Source organism: Mustela nivalis, assembly GCF_964662115.1.
Source record: "Mustela nivalis genome assembly, chromosome: 1".
NCBI lineage: Eukaryota > Metazoa > Chordata > Mammalia > Carnivora > Mustelidae > Mustela > Mustela nivalis.
In genome coordinates this window covers 102,243,494-102,257,206 of record NC_139020.1, presented here as the reverse complement: position 1 = coordinate 102,257,206, position 13,713 = coordinate 102,243,494, and the positions used below count along the sequence as shown (strand labels likewise).

Below are 13,713 nucleotides of genomic sequence, written 5' to 3'. Positions count from 1 at the left end.
TGTGGCTTCATCTGTGGAGATGTAAATCTTCATAGCTACCCAGCCAACTAGAAAAAAAAGAGCAATGAGGAAAAGCCTGACGCAAAGTTAGCAGTCACTTATCTAAAGATTTGTGCGAGAGCCACCACCACCATGTCCAAATGCTGAATGTGACAATTACTCCTCAATAGGAAGCAGTGCCTGGTTCTCTAAGTGAAACCTTCCTGGTCCTTTGAATATTATCTTAATCAGAGCGATACTGACTGAAATGTTAACAGTGGTTATCTCTGGAGGGTAAGATTACAACTGATGTTTATTTTTTTCTTGATTCTTTCTTGCATTGTCTGAGTTTTCTGCAAAGAGCATGTAATATGTTTGCCAAAAGATTAAGATCAATAATAGTGATGCTGAATAGGACGTGAAGTTGATCATAAAAAAAAACTATAAAAATTAGAGTCATGGGAACACGGAGTCCCCACTGCTGGAGGGACAAACAGCTCCTTCTTCAGATCGGAGAGCCTAGAACCCAGGCAGGAAGTACAATTTCTAGCTCAGTTCCTTTCTAATATAATATCTGCTAACAAGTTTCTGTTTATTCCTCCCCCACCCCTTATCTCGGAGAGATAGTTCCTAAACATTTGTCAACACAGATTTGATTCTGAAAACACGTTATAGATTTTTCTGTAGCAATGGTCCAGTATAATTTAGTAGACAATAACACCCGTAGAAATGTGTGGGCACTTCGCTGTCAAGTCCTGTAGTGTTTTAATAAAGGAACGTGTCATTTTTCTTCAGCTAAATTTCAGTTAGAAATAATATTAGGTGAGTTCTCATTGCCCTTCATTCCATAGCTTTTCTGCAATTTGGACGCCTTAATGATTTCATGCAAAATTCACTGTCTGAAGAGTCTTGGTGGCTTCTGTCTGATCTTGGTTTTTGCTTTTGATGCGGATTACTTATGTGCATCCATCATGGTAAAAACAGCAGAGTTTGGGCAAACACTGCTCTCTCAGACCCCCGCTCCCTTTCAGGCCTGGAGATCCTTCATCTAACCCAGTTCCATTCTTGTGCCTCTTCCCGCTGGCTTCCCCAGTGCCATTTTTATTAAAGCCCCAGCTCATCCCACATTCAGCCGCATGACTTCTTACAGGCTTCAGAATAAATCACCACATTGCTCCGATCTTGGCTTCTCTGCCCTCAGCTTTCAATTAAATTTAGAATTGACTTTAAAGGTACAACCTCAATGTACATGGTTGAAAATGACCTTGTTTCCCCTTTCCCACCACCTGCGACTTCCTGCGCGGGGCTCTTATACTCCAGCTCCTGGTTCAAAAAGTAGAAACAGGAATTTGCTACATGCTCCTGTGGCAAACTATAAGTCTCAAGCTGTTTAAAGTCTTTAAAGTCCCATCCAAAAGGTAAAGTACACTCTGCAGAGAGAAATCTGGGGGCCTGAATCTCTGGCTGCCTGTGTTCAGGAAGAGACACAGAAGGAGAGGAAGAAGAAGAAGAAGAAGAGAAGGAAGGGAAAAAAAAAAAAAAAAAAAACCTTTGAGCTAAACACTTCATTTGTCTCATTTCTACGGTTTGCATTCAAGATGAGTGGTCTACTTATAATATGCATCATTATTAAAGTAATTATATTAAGTTAATATAAATGATCTATGACAATATTACAAGGACGCCAAAGCAGACTTTAACATCAAAACTGACTTTCATCTTTTGTCTTGTCATTTGGCTTTCCACTCTTAGCAAGGAATAGAGCATACAAGCAGCAGGTTTGGGCTATTTAGAATCGGGCACGCTCCTGCCAATTTCTCCCTCCCCCCTTTGGAAGACTTTACCAATCAGAAGGACTGAACTGGAAAACCTGTCTTACTCTGTTCAAAACCTTAATATTTTAAGTTTCTTACTTGTATCTAAGAGCAATGAGGTCCCTCCCAGCCTGTGAAAGAAGAAGGAAAGAATGATTTGATTGCCTAAAGCAGGATAAAACAAGATCTTGTATGTGAAAAGGATGTATAAATTGAAAGTGCTCTACAAGTATAACAGGGCAATGTATTAATTTGACCATGAATTAGTTACTGAGTATCAACTGTACATCAGATTCCAAGGAAGCTGTCCAGTGCTTACAAGCTTGAGCCTTGGTTTTCTTGCCTCTAAAATGGGAAGAGAGAGACTTTATTTTAGGGTGTGTGAGAATTAAGTGAAAGAATAAATATAATTCACTTAAAACGAGTTCTTGGCACACAATACATACTGAGTGAATAGCTTTAATATGAAAGTATGAAAGGAAAATTCCCCAAAGCTAAGGGATTTACAGCCTAATGAATTATTATTCTAAAACCCCTGCCTTTTGCCTCTGACCCTAAAATTTGAAAAACTTCAAAGATTTAGCTATGCAAATCTCAGATCAAAATACTTGCCTACTGGGGTGCCTGGGTGGCTCAGTGGGTTAAAGCCTCTGCCTTTGGCTCAGGTCATGATCCCAGGGTCCTGGGATCGAGCCCTGCATCGGGCTCTCTGCTCAGCAGGGAGCCTGCTTCCCCCTCTCTCTCTGCCTACTTGTGATCTCTGTCTGTCTAATAAATAAAGATCTTTAAAAAAAAAAAAAACTTGCCTATTGATCACCCTTTAGAAAGAGTTACCGAGGACATGTGCATGCTTTACCAAATAAAGAAGAAAGAGAAAAGGAATTAATACACGTTACCTCATTGAATGTATCTTGGTGATTTTGCATCTTTTTTCCCCATTGTCTTATTAAATCCTAATTTAGTAGACAGGCATGAATAGTCTCGTGTCCTAGATGGGGATACTGAGGCTCAAGGAGGACCAATAACCACCCTATGGTAACAGAGCTAGGAGGATTTAAACCATGGTATGTTTTCAGAGCCCATGTTCTTGTCCAGCCTCACCACAGCCCCCTGCACCCAGTTAGTTCTCATGGAGAGACCTCAAATCCTCATCTGAAAACACAAGGGTTACGTGGGATCTTCTTCAAGTAAAGGGGACATTTTTGAGAAGAAAAATGTTGCAATGATTAATTTCTTGCTCAATCTTTTGCATATCAGTCTAATAGTGGGAGACCTTCCTTTCCATTTAGACTCTTCTAGGGACAACCTTCCTTTTTCAGTTTTAAAAGATTACTGTTGACAGGGACATTTTTGAGGACTTGGATTCTCCTTTCTTTTAGTAGCACTTATACTTTTCTGAGGAAACACAGAAATTTAAAACTATGAAAAAAGTTAGGAAAGAAAGTTCCATCGTTCAGACCTTGTTTTGAAAGACTATAGCCATCTCCTGTATTAACTGATCTTTCTCTACCAGCTCCACATCTTACAGCCTTCCCCAAACCCCACTCTTCCTAAGTGAACCTTTTCTGTTGCTAGTTCAGCCTCCCTCCCTGGACTGCAGAAAGGATGGTGAGAGCCTCTGTAAGTCCAACCCAGGAGTCCTAGTGCCTACGGAGGCTAAAGACTTCTTCGCTGGGTAGATGTAAATGGACAGCACCTTAGAATAGCAACGGCACTAAGGCATCGGGTTCTATTCCGTGCCTACCTCTGACTATAGGTTAGGTAGACCACAACTGTCCCAAACCAGCTGATTAAAATTAAGTCACTCCACAGAAGGCCAAATGGCCCTAGATAGATGGAAATTTTTTGTTCTTATCTGCCCTCGATTCTCTTTTCTTTCCTTTTGTCTTTTATTTTTGGTTTCTAGAAATAATTGTTCTTTTTCTACTGCCTAAAATGAAGGCACCCCACAGCTCATCTCACTTGGCAGTAGCCTCAACAGCTCCTCACCCTTTCTGTATAGCCTTTTTTTAAGTAGGCTCCACACCCAGAGTGGAGGCCATCGTGGAACCTGAGTCCATAACCTTTAGATCAAGACCCGAGCTGAGATCAAGAGTTGGAGGCTTAACCAACTGAGCTACCCAGGCACCAACCCCCACCGACTTTTTCTTTTTTTTTAATAAAACTGTACAAAACATTTAATATATTGCTCTTTTGGGGTTATTTGATGTATCTGCAGGGTATTATAGCTGAGACATTAATCTTGTTGCTTCATCAACATTAACTGGCTCATTTTCATGACTGAAAGTCATGCTGAGGAATCACCTGATTCTGTACAGGTTCAAGGTTCAATTTTGAGAAATGTGGAAGTTCCCTTTGTGTATCTATGAAAGCTTTATTCACTCTGTTAACTTTTTCATCACTCACAGTGTTTATCTTCTTAAGATTCGTGATAACTGGTTTTGCTTTGTTTTTAGTCTTATAATTTTTTTGGCTGGCTATATGAAATACATTCCTGGACTTCTGCCCTTTTAGTTTGTTCTTGGCCATTGTCTTGGATAACCCGCCTGCAGCAATACAAGCTCCAGGTGAAGTCATCTCCCTTTATAGAGACTTTCAAGTTCAAAGATGAAAAAGAATGAAGGGTGAAAATAGCCTGTTAAGCTAACAGAAATTTACAGTTATTTATCACTCCAACAGTTGTTTGTGTTTATGTATGCTTTAATATTCCCAACCTCGGAAATTGAGCCCATCATTCATTCACTAGGGCAGTTTTTTTAAATTGGCCAAATATATTTACAGTAAAGTTGTAATTCCTTTTATGTGTATTTCATTCCCATTTCAAAGCACTTTTGCTAGATTTAAATTATAGCACCCATTTTACAGATCAGAAAACTTGACTCAGATGGACCAAAGGACACACCAAGGTCACAGGCCTAATTAGTGATAGCACCAGAATTAAAATCTGGCTTTCTTATTTATTATGGGCTACTTTTGAGGGAGGAAATGGGATATTACATTCTGTACAAGGTTTATATACTAGTCTTTGAGATTTCCTCATGCAGAAAAAAAGGTACCATCCTATAAACTGTGCTTTGGAGCTGCTGTCAGGAACCAATGCTTAGGTAGAGTGTACTACCGATATACCCTATTTCATATTACTTATGGCTACACAGAACTGAAAGACATTTTGTGGCAAAAAGATCTGAAATCACCTTTTAATAGAATCTAACCATGCAAAAGTTATTTAACCTCTTTGGGTTTGTTTCCTCATCTACAAAATGGTGACAATATTGCTAATCCCACAAGGGCTGGTGTAAGGCTTCAATAAATGACATTCGTAAAGCACTCTGCCAGTAGATTATACATGCTCAATGTTAGAATTATTTTCTTTTTCTTGAAAAAAAAAATGCTTTCAAAATAACAGAGTTAGAAGACTCAGGTTAAGGAAAGCTGACTTACCAGGATTCCCTCACACTTCTCAAGGACTGTCCACATATAGGCCATAGCTCCATCCCAAACTTAGGAGGTAGGGATAGGTGGATACAGGCCAGAACTCGTGAAGCCTTGTAGGCCATGACGTGTAGTTCGGAGTCACCTGATCAGAAGCACGTTGAGGTTCTTCTTTCTGCTTCTCCAACTCATTGAGCTTGCTCCTACCTTGGGGCCTTTGCACTTCCTCTCCCTCTGCTTGAACTGTGAACCTCAGGTGGTCACACGGCTCATTCCCTCACTGCATGCAGTGCCATTCTAGGAGGCTGTCTATAACCAAATTAATTAAAATGCCATCTCCATGACTACTAGTCACTCTCTAATCCTTTAGCTTCTTATCTTAATTGGATTTTTTCCTCAACACTTAACAATATCTGAAATTATATTACATATTTATTTATTTACTGTCTATCTCTTCTGCTAGAATGTAAGCTTCATAAAGACAGGGACTTCATCTGCTTATTCATTCTGTTTCCCAGTACTTAAAGGAATGAATAGTAAATAGTAGGTATTTAGAGGCACCTGGATGACTTAGTCAGTTAAGTGTATGACTTTTGATTTTGGTTCAGGTCCTGGTCCACCCCAGCATCAGGCTCTACACTCAGTGAGGATTCTGCTTGGGATTCTCTCTCTCCCTATCTCTCTGCGCCATCCCCCCAACCCCCACCCAGTGCTGGCTCTTTCTCTCTCTCTCTCAAATAAATAAATAAATCTTTAAAAATTAAAAAGAAATTATAGTAGGTGTTTACTAAATAATGAATGAGTGAATGTGGGTATTATTCTACAAATGAAATTATAGTATTCTAGGACCAGTTATTAGCTAGCACCGTGGATTTCCCAGACTGTCACCTTTACATCTGATTTTTAATTGCTAAATTCATTTTCAGCATTACATTAGGATCCTTATAAAGAATAACCAGAGGGGCATCTGGGTGGCTCAGTGGGTTAAAGTCTCTGCCTTCAGCTCAGGTCATGGTCTCAGAGTCCTGGGATCGAGCCCCGCATCGGGCTCTCTGCTCAGCGGGGAGCCTGCTTCCTCCTCTCTCTCTGCCTGCCTCTCTGCCTAGTTGTGATCTCTCTCTCTGTGTGTCAAATAAATAAATAAAATCTTAAAAGAAAAACAAAAGAATAACCATGACATACTCAAATTATATAAACATGAACTATTCTCCAAAATTGACAATTTCGCTCAGAATAATATCCCATTGGCAAGACAGCAGGAAGAACTCTGAGGTACAGATTCTCATCTTGTCGCCAGCCTGCTCCATTCTTCAATGGCGGCCATCACTTTGGGCAATACTCCACAGCTGCACTCTGAAGGACCCCGGAGATCTCTTTCGAGCTCTTGTGTGCTCCCTTGCATCATCTCCTACAGAGGGTAACTCCTCTCCCACATAATTATTAATAACACCTTCTTTAATTCTCAGAAGTATCCTAATGTGTGTAATGATACCTGTGGTCATCCTACCTGTACGGCTCAGGCAGGCTCACGAAGAGCCTTTCCCACAAGTCCTTCCCTCCAGCCACACCCACCTACCAGCAGGTCTCCAAATAAGAGAGGCTCTTAACTACTTTTGTTTGAACAACTTTCCCTCAGCCTGGGTCCATTCTTCCAGATTCCAACTTCACTAGAATAGCTCTCCCAGAAATTTTCTTCCAGCCTAATTGAGATTAGGGAAACACCCCAGGCTACCTTGGGATTGCCTGAGGAGTTTAATGTTGAGATTTAGCAAATCTAGGGTGGGCGCAGGAAATCTGCTTGCCCCTCCTGTTTCCCGCAACATAATTTTTTTTTTAAAAGATTATTTATTTGACAGAGCAGGCGCACAAGCAGGGGGAGGGGGAGGGGAAGAGGGAGAAACAGGCTCCCCCCTGAGTAGGGAGCCCAACACAGGGCTAGATCCCAGGACTCTGGGATCATGACCCCAGCCAAAGGCAGATGCTTAACAACTAAGTCACCCAGGTGCCCCGTATTCCCACAACATCTTCTGTAGACTATTCTGGGTATCTGTGTCATAACCTACTTACCTGCCTCTTTCAGGTCACTATAAACTCCCTGAGGGCAGGACCTCATTCATTATTAAGGACTCTCCTTTAGTGAGTCTCCAGTGACTAGAATCACACCCAGTAAATGGTACATGAACAAATGAATAATCATGGCAAACATTTACAGAACACTTACTATGTATCCGACAGTGTTCTACATATTTTCTTGGTATTAACTCACTATATCAGAAGAAGTTTTAACCCTTAAGGGCTTAATAGTTAAGTCAAATGATAAAGAATATTAGGAAGATTAAGGAACTACGAATTAACTCTGGCAATTGCAAAATGCGACATCCAAATTTGTTTCTTTAACTAAACATTTATATTAAGACAGAATACTTCTCGAAAGTCTTCCATAAATCAATGCACATAGAATCGTGTTGATCATTTCCAGGGTGCCTTGAGGGAGAACTTTGTAAGCCTGACTGAAATACCTATGATTTCATTTCTATTTCTGACCCTTCCTGACCATTTTGTGCTTAGTAATCACACTGTACCTTCCAATGTTTTATTTTCTATCTCAGACCTCTTTAACAAAATGCCTAGCGAGGAGAACAAGAGTAGAACTTCTTCACTATACCCCTCAACTTTAAAATTTAGCACTCTCTGTGGACATCCTATAAAATTGAGGGGATCTTATGAAGGACTTGTGACTCTCACAGAGCCTAATGCATTTAAATGTACAATTCTGGTAACGGTGTCAGATTATGGATTTCCAAATGGGAGCCGCAATCATGATTTAGAACAGATGGCCAAACCGCAGGCAGCAGAATCAACAGAATTTTCTGCCATCCCAAGAGGCTAACAGAATCCAAGAGAAGAAGTATCTGACATCACCTAAATTGGTAAACAGCTCAAAACAATCTTAATTAACAGTTTGCTGGAGCACTTAATGACAGAGAACATGCCTCAGTAGAAATTGGTATTCTTAGGCAGCTCTCATATATTATTAACCGCATAGGAAGATGGTCGAATGCCCTGGGGGGGGGGGCAGTCAAAATTAGAAATTAGGAAATCTTGATTTTGGTCTAAGTTGTGACACTAAGTGATCTTGGGCAGTAAGCTGAACTTTCTAAATCTATTTCCTAGTTTATAACATGACATCTAAGCTATCTTCTTTTAGCCTTCAATGTGTACCCAAGGTAACTGGGAGGTAGGGGAGAACTTAAACGTAAATGAGCAAAATAAGAATCATGAAAACATTTTAGATGATGATCAAGTAAAATTCACCTCTCCGTATACAAGAGGCTCAGTAGGTGAAAGGTAACTGCTAGTGTTCATTTTGTTACCAGAGTTACTGTGGCATTTTTTTTACTATGTTACTAGAAATACTAATGCTTGCAGCAGAGCAAACCGTTGAGCCTGTGGTAGGAGGAGTCCTTCTTCAACTGACAAAATCATGTAACGATGTCGGTTAAATGTTGAACCATTTTGAACATGGTCATCTGCAGTTCCCGGTATTGTCAGTCCTGGAACAGCCTTGGGAAAGAATAAGTTATCTTTTCAGCCTCACTTGTTATTCAGTGCAAGAGACCAATAGGGAAAGACTCTACAACCTCCCTCAGCACGGAAGCTAAAATGCAGTCTCCAAAGTTTCAGGTACTCCAGATGTAGACGCCAACAGACACATTTTACTCTGTATTTTTTGTATACGCTCCATGTTTCTTTGACAGAATTTTTTTTAAGGACTTCATTCAATCTTTCAAGGAAACTTATGGTTTCTGTGTATTTGTGATGGAAGAAGAGACACTGAAGAGAAGGGACAGGGCACTAGAAGACGGGGACAGAATTAAGCTCCCAGGAAGGAAGCCTACTGCTTCTCAAGTTACCATTTGTAAACCCTTTACCCGGTTCTGTTTGGCCTATTGTCCTGGGTAAATCATCCATTGAAAATCAAGCTCTTCAGCTCATTATATATTCTTCATTTGAGGTGACCAGAACTATTTCCTGAAACCTGGCTTGGGTGCTAATTACCTGCTCAAACACCTTATAAATACCTCCGTGGATTTGTCACAGGAAAATTTCACTTTTTTTAATTTTTCTTAAATTGAGCACACTTATTGTAAGTTCCCCTTTAACTTCCCAATCGTGACAATAAAGGCCTTCTGCTGCTCTGGTTACAGGGAAGTGATGCTCTCTCCTCCTCAGCTCCCCAGAGGCATAGCTTGCAGCTCTGGCTCAGTTGTAGAGAAATGTTTACCAAAGTCAGCCACATATTTCTATACAGAGAAGTAAGCTGCTTTTTCTTCCAGGGCCTCTCTCCCTCCCTCTGCAGGGAGGCAAGAGCCCCTTTTTGCAAATACCCGAAACAGCTTGTACAAAAGAGAATGGCACTCACTTTTTTCCCTTCAGATTTGAAAATAACTGTTTCTGTCAGCCTTCCTCCTCTCATAACCCTCCAACAGAAAAAAAACCTCAAACTCAAGCGTATGTCTGGCCTCAGTGACAGGATGGTATTTCTATCAATTTTGAAACTGAAAAAAAAAAAAAAATGTTTCTTGCTGGAGAAAAATGTTTACTCATTTATATAACTGTAATTGATTCAATACAAAATTTTTGTTGCCTTGTCTTTCCTTCCCACATCTAAATAAACCTAAGTCCAAAAGCATGAATGCAGGTGTCATCTTTAAGAAAAATAATCAAATAAAGCCAGAAAAACACAGAGCAAAATCACACCAAGAGACCCAATATAAGACAGTATTTTAAAAACACAGTATTTCAATCTGTCATCCTGGGAAAAGAACTGGAAGACTAGAAATTCACCAATTTCAGTCTCTGTTGCCTCCTGACTAGGCAAGATTTTCCCCCCTTTCCTTAAGAAAACCGAAGGTGAAGACGGTCTCTATGTGGCACTGTGGTATAAGTGACCGCTGTTGTGGAGGAGAAAAGCCCATGAAGCTTAAAAATTTTGCAGAGAGAAAACAATCCTCCTGCAGACCACAATAAATAAAATAACAGCAGTGGGGTGATTTGCAACCATGTAACGGGGCTTTTGTCTGGGTCTATTTCTCTGTGCCTTGAGGGTTTCTGTGTTCCTTCTCGGCAGGATCTCAGTGTTTCGCCCCTCCATTACAAAGGCCCAGGGCTTGAGCCCCTCCTCCAGCTGTTCACCCCCAATCTTGCCCATGCTGAGGCTTACTTACAGCAGACTGAAGAGTTTCAGTGGGGTGCAGGGCACTGCAATTTAGGATTTCTGCAGTACAGGGTGAATTTTCAAGAGTGCATCAGAGAGGGGAGCCAGACTTAAAAATAGCCTTTACTCATCCCATTAACCATTTCATTGCTGAACTGGTTTGTAAGGCAAGGCCAGCAGACTTCTTCTTCTTCTTCTTCTTTTTTTTTTTTTTTTTCTTTAGCAAACACCCAAATTGCTACTGCTGCTTCTAACAGTTTGTGTGAAGGCAAAGCTTCACTGTGTCTTGGAAAACAGGTGAATATACGTTGTGACCCATTACAGAAAGAACTAGGAAAAATTACTGTATTTTCCTATATGCCGGGTTTGAGGGTAGGGAAAGAGGGGAAGGATTTAGAGTAGAGGGAGAGGGGGAGTGAAAGAAGGAAAAGAGAAATCTCAGAACAGAGGAGTGAAGAAGCCCCTTGTTCTGGTTTGTATTGATCTTATTTAAACATGGGGAGAGCTGATGAGTCTGTGATTATTTTAATGACCATGAAACCTATGCATTCAAAGAAATAAATGAAGCTATGTAATCACCTTCTAAGTAATATCAAAGAACCATAAAAGGACTAAGGGGAAAGGCGTCATTGTGTAACAGTATTTACATCATACAAGTCACCGCAGGTGAAGGTAAACACAGGTTGAAGTATCTTTAGGGGGAGAGGAGCCTAAAATTCAATACTTTATGGCGCTGGCCCATCCAAGGCAAGAAAGGATGCGGCGTGGAAGCACTAATTGTGTCTATTTTGGTATTTTGGCAAGGGAAATGCTGATGTTCGAGCTTTGTGAGGAGTTTATAAAGCAAGTAAAACTTTGGAAGTGCAACAATACAGAATATACAGACAATGGACAAATAGAGTCAGAGGTTGTTGACCGAGTGAGGGTTATTGTGACAATATGCTTTAAGTTTGGAATAATAATGAAGACACACTTGGTTCAATCCAAACTATTTTAACTAAAATGACATTTTATATAAAATTATGTCACTACTTATCTAATGGAAGATACTAAGAAATAGGAGACACTGACACAGTCTTGGAAATCAGCAAGAAAGAAAGGACACATACTGACAAGAGACTAGCAATATGACACTGATCATTATGGATTGTAGTTAGCAGATTCCACCATTATTTGTGATTTTCACAAAGTTCCCCATTTAACAAGTTAGTGCAGATAAAAGGAAGAGTCCTTTCCCGACAGTCCTCTGCCTGGAAGCTGATAGACCTGGTTTCCAGTCCTACTTCTTATACTTATTACTTCTAACTCTGGAAAAATTATGTAATGTCTGTGGGCCTCAGTTTTCTCATCTGCAAAATGGGGTTATCATCATCTGCCTCCTCTGGTTGCTGTGAGGACTAAGTAAGATAATAAATGGAGCATTTGGGCAGGTGCCCAATCCTAACAGCTATTAAATTAATCCCATTACTCTAAATAGGTAACAGAAATTCTTAAGAAAATTATAAACCCCAGGAAAATAAAACCTAATTAAAAAAAAACACCCTAAGCCCTTCAAACTGTGAGGTTTTGGGTCATGAATTTGTCATTAATCAAATGGCTACAAATAGGGTTGCCAGATTAAAAAGAAAAAACAGGACTCTCGGTTAAATCTGAATATCAGATGAATAACAAATATTTTTTAGTGTAAGGAAGTCCCATGCAATATCATACTGGAAAATTGTTGTTTATCTAAAATTTAAATAGAAATTGAAATTTTAAATAACTGATTCATTCCTTTTTTTTTTTTTTCCTTCTTTTTTGGCTGAATCTGGCAACCTAATGCAAACAGTCAAAACCTGAGTATGTTTCATTCCTATGCCCTTTAGCCCAAGTTCCCATGGTGGTCAAAGGGCAGGAATCCTTATTTCAGAAAGTTTTTGTAAAAAATTAATACATGAGATTCATGTTATTAAATTGTCTCAAATACCCAGAACGTGACTTATCGCTATCACAGGGAAAGCAACTGCCCTTTTCCCATTTCACAGTTAGCCACGTGGCTTCGGTGTTTAATAATCTCGCACCCACACCATGGCGATGTGCTGTTTCCAGGTTCCCTCGGCCAGCTCTGAGCCAGCCACAACCAGGCCTGGAACGGTTTTGTTTTGTTTTGCCTTTCCTCTTTCTCCCAGGGCAGGGCTCCATGGAAACTGGAGTATGCACACGGACCTGTGGCGCGGACACCAGCCGGACGACTGGGACACCCAAGCGGAGATTCTCCCGCGAAAGGAATGGCTCCCCCCAGCAAAGCGGTATTATGTAGGCGAGGGGAGAGGCATGTTCATGTGAAGGTCAATGGAGTAAACGCAAAGTGGTATTCCGGACGGGTCTGTGACATTCTGCTTCTGCTTCGTTAACACTTGGTATTCATTTGTTATTTTAGGTCTTCCGCGGTGACGGGGCAACAGCCTGACGCGGCAGCCTAAAAAATTCAGAAACTTACTCAACGATAAAGTTAACACTTCAAGTGTGAGCTTTGAACTCTTATGTCTGTGACACACTACCTATGTCTGGAGAATGTTAATAAGAGTTTCCGAGGTCGCGTCGTCAACAAAAGACACCGTACTAAAGTTTGCTTTCACACGTGTTTACTTGGCGTGGTGGTAACATGACTGATAAGACACAGGCCTATATGGAAACTCAGGTATATTAATTGCTGATATGAGAAAGGAAAAGAGGTTTCAAAAATGAAACGAGGACTTTATTTTGGTGTTTAAGAATATTTAAAAGTTGAAAAGTTGTGGTTCTCCCCTCTCTCAAGTTCCCTTATTCCTCCCTGACATGAAGGTGTTCTCTTAATCTTTTAAATATTATGACATTCCAATCTATATTTAAATGCCACAAATCTCTTGAACAATTTCAGCGCAAATTTTAAGGACGGGTTGGTTTTGAAAACTCCGGCTATTACCATCCTATCAAAGTCCCTCTTTCATCTGAACTTCGAATTTAAAACAATGTAACCATAAAAAAAATTGGGAAAGCAAACAAAAAGCCAAAAGAACATCAGAACAACACATTTTCCTTTGAAGGGCAGAGAAAAATCATGGGTAATTCAGGGCGGTTGATTTCTAGAGAACTCCAGCCATCAGAATGACTTTGTGGGGAACAGCCGCCCGATGGTCCTGGCCGTTACATGTCAATCTGTCAAACCAACAAACAAAAACACCACAGGCTTTAGCACAAATGACATATGACAAATGCAGATGTGCCTCGGAAAAGAATCCTTTGCGTCTT

At 40.3% G+C, this 13,713-nt stretch overlaps 1 long non-coding RNA gene and 1 pseudogene across 2 annotated transcripts; one reads left to right on the top strand and one right to left on the bottom strand.

The window, feature by feature from the left end:
• Nucleotides 1-4,067: 4,067 nt before the first annotated feature.
• On the bottom strand, nucleotides 4,068-4,330 carry LOC309857232 (ribosomal biogenesis factor pseudogene; annotated as a pseudogene). Its single transcript has one exon. The product of its transcript is annotated as a ribosomal biogenesis factor pseudogene (transcript).
• Nucleotides 4,331-11,508: 7,178 nt separating this feature from the next.
• Nucleotides 11,509-13,183, top strand: LOC309871614. Its single transcript, XR_014315377.1, has 2 exons — nucleotides 11,509-12,731; nucleotides 12,863-13,183. It is a non-coding gene; the product is annotated as an uncharacterized lncRNA (long non-coding RNA).
• Nucleotides 13,184-13,713: the final 530 nt, after the last annotated feature.